General features: G+C 37.6%; 1 non-coding gene across 1 annotated transcript; it reads right to left on the bottom strand.

Annotated features, from left to right (window-relative positions):
* Positions 1-5841: 5841 nt before the first annotated feature.
* On the bottom strand, positions 5842-5998 carry LOC113263008 (U1 spliceosomal RNA). Its single transcript, XR_003319027.1, has one exon. It is a non-coding gene; the product is annotated as a U1 spliceosomal RNA (small nuclear RNA).
* Positions 5999-6308: the final 310 nt, after the last annotated feature.

The following is a 6308-nucleotide window of genomic DNA, read 5'->3' as shown; positions in this document are numbered from 1 at the left end:
GGGCTCTCTGCTCAGCAGGGAGCCTGCTTCTCCCTCTGCTGCTCCCCCTGCTTGTGCGCGCTCTCTCTCTCTGTCAGATAAATAAATAAAATCTTTAAAAACATAAAAATAAAAAAGTAAAAATAAAAAAAGCTAACCATCATCAGAGCGTTCAGCAAGTCATAAACACTGATCACAGATCACCATAACAAACATAATAATAAAAAGCTGAAAATATTGTCAGAATTACCAAAATGTGTTACAGAGTCACACTGAGCAAATGTTGTTGGAAAATGGCACCAACAGACTTGTTTGATGCAGGGTTGCCACAACCTTTCCTTTGTAAAAAAAAAAAAAACAAACAAACAACCACCATAGTATCTGTGAAGTCCAATAAAGTGAAGTGCAATAAAAGGAGGTATTCCCATAATAAGCTATTATAGCAAGGTTACAGGATACAAGATTAATATATAGAAGTCTACTGCTTTTCTATATACCAGCAATGAACAACTGGAATTTTAAATTTTTTTTAAACATTTTTAAATCACTATAATAGCACCCCATACTGCAAAACAACAACAACAACCAAAAAAAACCCAACAACTTGTATGTAAATGTAAAGTATTTGCAATTTCTATATGGGGAAACTACAAAATTCTGATGAAAAATATCAAAGGTCTAAATAAACAGATATTCCATGCTCATTTATTAAAAGACTCAATATTGTTGGAGTGCCTGGGTGGCTCAATTGGTTAAGTGTCTGCCTTCAGCTCAGGTCGTGATTCACATCAGGCTCCTTGCTCAGTGGGGCACCTGCTTCTCCCTCTCCCCCGCGGCTCCCCCTGCTTGTGCTCTCTCTCTCTCTCTCTCTCTCTGACAAATAAACAGAATCTTTAAAAATAAAAAATAAAAAAGATTCAGGGGCACCTGGGTGGCGCAGTCATTAAGCGTCTGCCTTCGGCTCAGGGCGTGATCCCAGCGTTCAGGGATCGGGCCCCGCATCGGGCTCCCTGCTCTGCTGGTAGCCTGCTTCTTCCTCTCCTGCTCCCCCTGCTGTGTTCCCTCTCTCACTGGCTGTCTCTCTCTGTGTCAAATAAATAAATAAAATCTTTAAAAAATAATAATAAAATAAAAAAATAAAAAAGATTCAATATTGTTAAGATATTAATTCTTAGAACATGATCTATAGATTCAATGCAATTCCAATCAAAATCTCTTCAAGCTATTTTGTAGATAGTGACAAAATGATTCTAAAGTTTACACAGAATCATTGAGCACTACATCAAAAACTAATGATGTACTATATGTTGGCTGATTGAATTTAAATTTAAAAAATAAAGTTTACAGGGAAAAACAAAAAATCTAGAATAGCCAACATAATACCGAAAAACAAAGCTGGAGGACTCACAGTGCCCGATTTCAGGGCTTAAAGTAAAACTATAGTAATCAAGATGATATGGTATCAGCAAAAAAAAAAAAAAAAAAAAAAAAAAAAGACACCTAGAGCGATAGAATAGAACAAAGAGCCCAGAAACCAGAAACACACCCACACAATATTGTCAACTGATTTTGACAAAAGAATGTTAAAGAAAAAATTATTCACGACACTTGTTAAAGACAGCAAGACATTATTTGAGAGGGACTATTGCAATGGGATTTGCAGGGGGGAGAGAGATCAGTCTGAATTCTGATTACAATAAGGACAAGTGGAGATTCACAGCCAAAGAGCAGGTGGGAGTCAGAGGATGGAAAATTACTTAAAGGAAACATCAAGGGAAAGGAGGATTCTTGCTAGACCTACTGAATAGGGGATTCCTGGGAAAGGCAGGCCATGGTGATAAGATATTGCAGGTGGGAGATGAGGTATCTGATGAGATATCAAGGGTGATTACTTACTAAGAATGGGGATTCACTCCCAACTGACATGATTCTTGCTAAAACTGACCTAAGCAGGCCAAGGACAGGCCTAGTAGAATAGAGGGCCAAGAGGAGCCTGACCAAGGTTTGGTCAAGGAGAGAATCTTTGTCAGGAGTAAAGACAACTTAATGAAAAATAAAAGAAGTCTTTTCAACAAATGATGCTGCAACAATTGAATGTCCATATGCAAAAAGGAGGAGGAGGAGGAGGAGGAGAGGAAGAGAGGAAGAGGAGGAGACAAAGGGGGGTGGGCTGGATTCAGAACTTAACACTTTTCACCAAAATCAATTCAAAACAAATCATAAACCTAAATATGAAATACAAAACCAAAAAATTCCTACAAGATAACATAAAAGAAACCTCAGTGACCTTGTATTTGGCGATGGATTTTTACAACACAAAAGCATCATCCATTAAAAATGATAAATAGGATTCTATTAAGAAATTTTTTTAAAGTGTCCTTAAGAAAACCATAAGTTATGTCACCCAAAATCTACACATGAACAAATGAATTCATATGATGGTGATATAAAATGACCAACAAAACATCAAATCTTCAGAAAATCTGATAATAAACACAAGAAAATAAGCATATAAAGACAAAAGCATTAAACATGAGAAAGTAAATTAACCACAGGTACAGTGATTTTTAAAATTTAAGAGATCACCACTGTAATTTTCTAATATTAAGTCTGAAAATAAAAATGAGGGATGCCTGGGTGGCTCAGCTGATTAAGCATCTGCCTTTGGCTCAGGTCATGATCCGAGGTCCTGGGATCAAGTCCTGTTCAGACCCCTTACTCAGCGGGGAGCCTGCTTCTCCCTCATCCTCTGTCTCTCCCCCCAGGCTTGTGCTCTCTCTCTCTTTCAAATAAATGAATAAAATCTTTAAAGGAAAAAAAAAAAGAAAGTGTAACAGGTAGTTCCCTTCAAAGAAAGACAAACTAGTCAAAATTGAGAGAGGAAGAGCTCATTAAATATATGGTCATACATAAATAGACAGATAATCATAAAATAAACAGAAAAAATTAACCATAAGACTTACTCTTCCGTGACCAAAAACACCCAGGCCTAGATAGTTTGATAGGCAATTTCACTCCAACAAAAAGGCATAATTATTCCCATGTCATTTAAATTTCTCCAGAGAATAAAGAAGATGAACAACTTATGTTTCATCCTAAGAGGTTATTACAACTATAATACAAAAACATGCCAAGGATATCACAAAATAGAAAAGAGGGCCAACCTTACTTATGGGTATGAATATGAAAATCCAAAAAAAAAAAAAAAAAAAGACAGGTAAATTGAATTTACCAATGTATTAAAAAGATAACATCTCATGACCAAGTAAGATTTATTCCAAGAACATAAGGATGGTTCCACATTAGGAAACCAACTGATGGGGCTTACTACATTAATAAACAGTTATTTGGTTATTTTGATTACATGGTTATTTTGATAAATGCCAAAAAGACATTTGATATGGGGCGCCTGGGTGGCACAGCGGTTAAGCGTCTGCCTTCGGCTCAGGGCGTGATCCCAGAGTTCTGGGATCGAGCCCCACATCAGGCTCTTCCACTATGAGCCTGCTTCTTCCTCTCCCACTCCCCCTGCTTGTGTTCCCTCTCTCGCTGGCTGTCTCTATCTCTGTCGAATAAATAAATAAAATCTTAAAAAAAAAAAAGACATTTGATATAAATATAATATCCATTCTTAAAGATATTAATATACATTACCACAACCTACGCAGGGGAGAGAAGGAACACAAAATGCGTAATATCCATATGAGTGAAATTATATAAGTTCCTGTGAAACTTCAGGTTTTGTTATATTTCTGTATTATTTTTTTCCCCAGTTAGCTTGTATTACTTTTTGTAAAAATAATGACAAAAATAACCTTGCATGAAGCACTGAACTACAAGTTACACAGAAAATAATGCAAAGCTTTCTTTAGGCAGTTGTGGTTTATATTAAGTACCAATAAAGAAATAATGTTCAGAGAATGAAAAGAAAAAATATGAAACAGAACATAGAAAAAACTATTTTAAAAAATACATGAGCAGGGCACCTGGGTGGTGTCGTTGCTTAAGTGTCCAACTCTTGGTTTCAGCTCAGGTCATGATCTCAGGATCCCTGGGTCAAGCCCCACATGGGGCTCTGCCCTCAGCACGGAGTCTGCTTAAGATTCTCTCTCCCTCTGACCTGCTCCCCCAAATAAATAAATTTTAAAAATAAAGTAAAAATATACATGAGAAAGACCAATAGTTAAACAGCTTTAACAAGTATGAGACCTCTGTTGTCTACAAAATACTACAAAAACAAAATAAAATTGCTGGTTTCTGAAAGACACGGTTAAGAGACTCAAAAGATTAGCCTCCGACTGAGAAAAAAATATCTGCAAAACATGTATCTAAGAAAGGACTTATATCTAAAATATATAACTCTTAAAATGCAACAACAAGAGAAAAACTCAATTTTTAAAATGGGCAAGAGATCTGGACACCACACCAAAGAGGATAAACATATGGTAAATGAGGACATGAAAGGATACTCAATGTGATTTGCCACTGGGGAAGTACAAATTAAAACAACAATGAGATTCCACCACACACCTATCAGAATGGCTAAAATTTTAAGACTTTGGCTAAAACACTGACAACATCAAATGCTGCCAAGAATGTGGAGCAACAGGAACACTTATTCTTTGCTGATGGGAATGCAAAATGGTGAAGCCATTTTGGAAGACAATTTGGCAATTTCTTACAAAGTTAAACATACTGTTATTATATGATCTAGCAACTGTGGTCCTAGGTATTTACCTCACTGATCTGAAAAACTCTGTCAACACTAAACCCTACACAATACTATTTATAAACACCTTTTTCATAATTGCCAAAACTGGAAGCCAACAAGATCTCCTTCAATAGGTGAATAAACTATGCTATATCCATACAATGGAATATTAAGAGATAAAAATAAATGAGCCATCAAATCATGAAAAGACACAGAGGAATGTTAAATGTATATTGCTAAGTGAAAGAAGCCATTCCGAAAAGGCTACATGCTGTTATGTGACATTCTGGAAAAAACTATGGAGACAGTAAAAAGATCAGTAGTTGCCAGAGATTCAGAGATGAGGAGAAGGGATAAATGGATGAAGGGTAAGGGATTACTTTCATGGCAATGAAGCTATTCTCTATGATACCGGAATTGTGGATATCTAATACTCTGAATATGACAAAACTCATAGAACTTCATAGCATAGAGGGTGAATCTTAATGTATGAAAATTTAAAGAAAAATCACTTAGAAGGGGGACAGATCCTAGAATAAAATTCAGATTTTTTTTTTGAGAGAGAGACCGATAGAGCGCATGCGTAGACATGCAGGTGGGGGGACGGTGGGAGAGGGAGAGAGAATCCTAAGCAGGCTCCTTGCCCAGCGTGGAGCTGGACACAGGGCTTGATCTCACGACCCTGAGATCGTGACTCTGAGATCATGACCTGAGCTGAAATCAAGAGTCAGACACTCAACCAACTGAGCCACCCAGGCGCCCCAGATTGTGACAAAATAATCTAATTGTATTATAAGTTAACAAAACAGGGGCGCCTGGGTGGCACAGCGGTTAAGCGTCTGCCTGCGGCTCAGGGCGTGATCCCGGCCTTCTGGGATCAAGCCCCACATCAGGCTCCTCCGCTGGGAGCCTGCTTCTTCCTCTCCCACTCCCCCTGCTTGTGTTCCCTCTCTCACTGGCTGTCTCTCTGTCAAATAAATAAATAAAATCTTTAAAAAAAAAAAAAACAACTTCACTAATGCGGGAAAATGGCGTTGATCTAAGTAACTTTGGAAATGAGTAGTCTGTAAGATTAAAGTCGAAAGAAACTATACACAGCACCATACTCTAATTGATAATATTAATTTCCATTGGGGGTTAATTTTTTTTTCCAGGGGAGAACACGAACAGTCCCCCACCACCACAAATCATGCAGTTGAGTTTGCCACATTTGGGGAAATCACTGGGGTCGGCCCATCCTGAGTGCAATGGACGAAAACCTGGGAAAACCATTTTGTGATCGTGGTATCTCCCCTGCCAGGCAAGTATGGGGGGATTAATTTTTGATACTGCTATACTTATATACTAGAATCAATGCACTGGAATTGAAGTAAATGGATGGTGTGTATGTGGGGAGAGCCAGTTTTCTCACTGTTGAAATGGGAGTTTACAAATAAGCAAGGGAGGAGGCTAGAAAGATCCATGTGGTAATGGATTAGAGCTGGAGAGAGTATGAACTTACATTCAGCTTAATGAATAAAGATGGTTACATATAGAAATATTTATAGCTATATGTATATACACTGATTGGTATACATACATACACTTAATCTGTCAGCTGAGTAATGACATCCCAGTA

Source organism: Ursus arctos, unplaced genomic scaffold, assembly GCF_023065955.2.
Source record: "Ursus arctos isolate Adak ecotype North America unplaced genomic scaffold, UrsArc2.0 scaffold_2, whole genome shotgun sequence".
Classification (NCBI taxonomy): domain Eukaryota; kingdom Metazoa; phylum Chordata; class Mammalia; order Carnivora; family Ursidae; genus Ursus; species Ursus arctos.
Note: the sequence above shows the minus strand (reverse complement) of the source record. Positions and strands in the feature narration are given on the sequence as shown.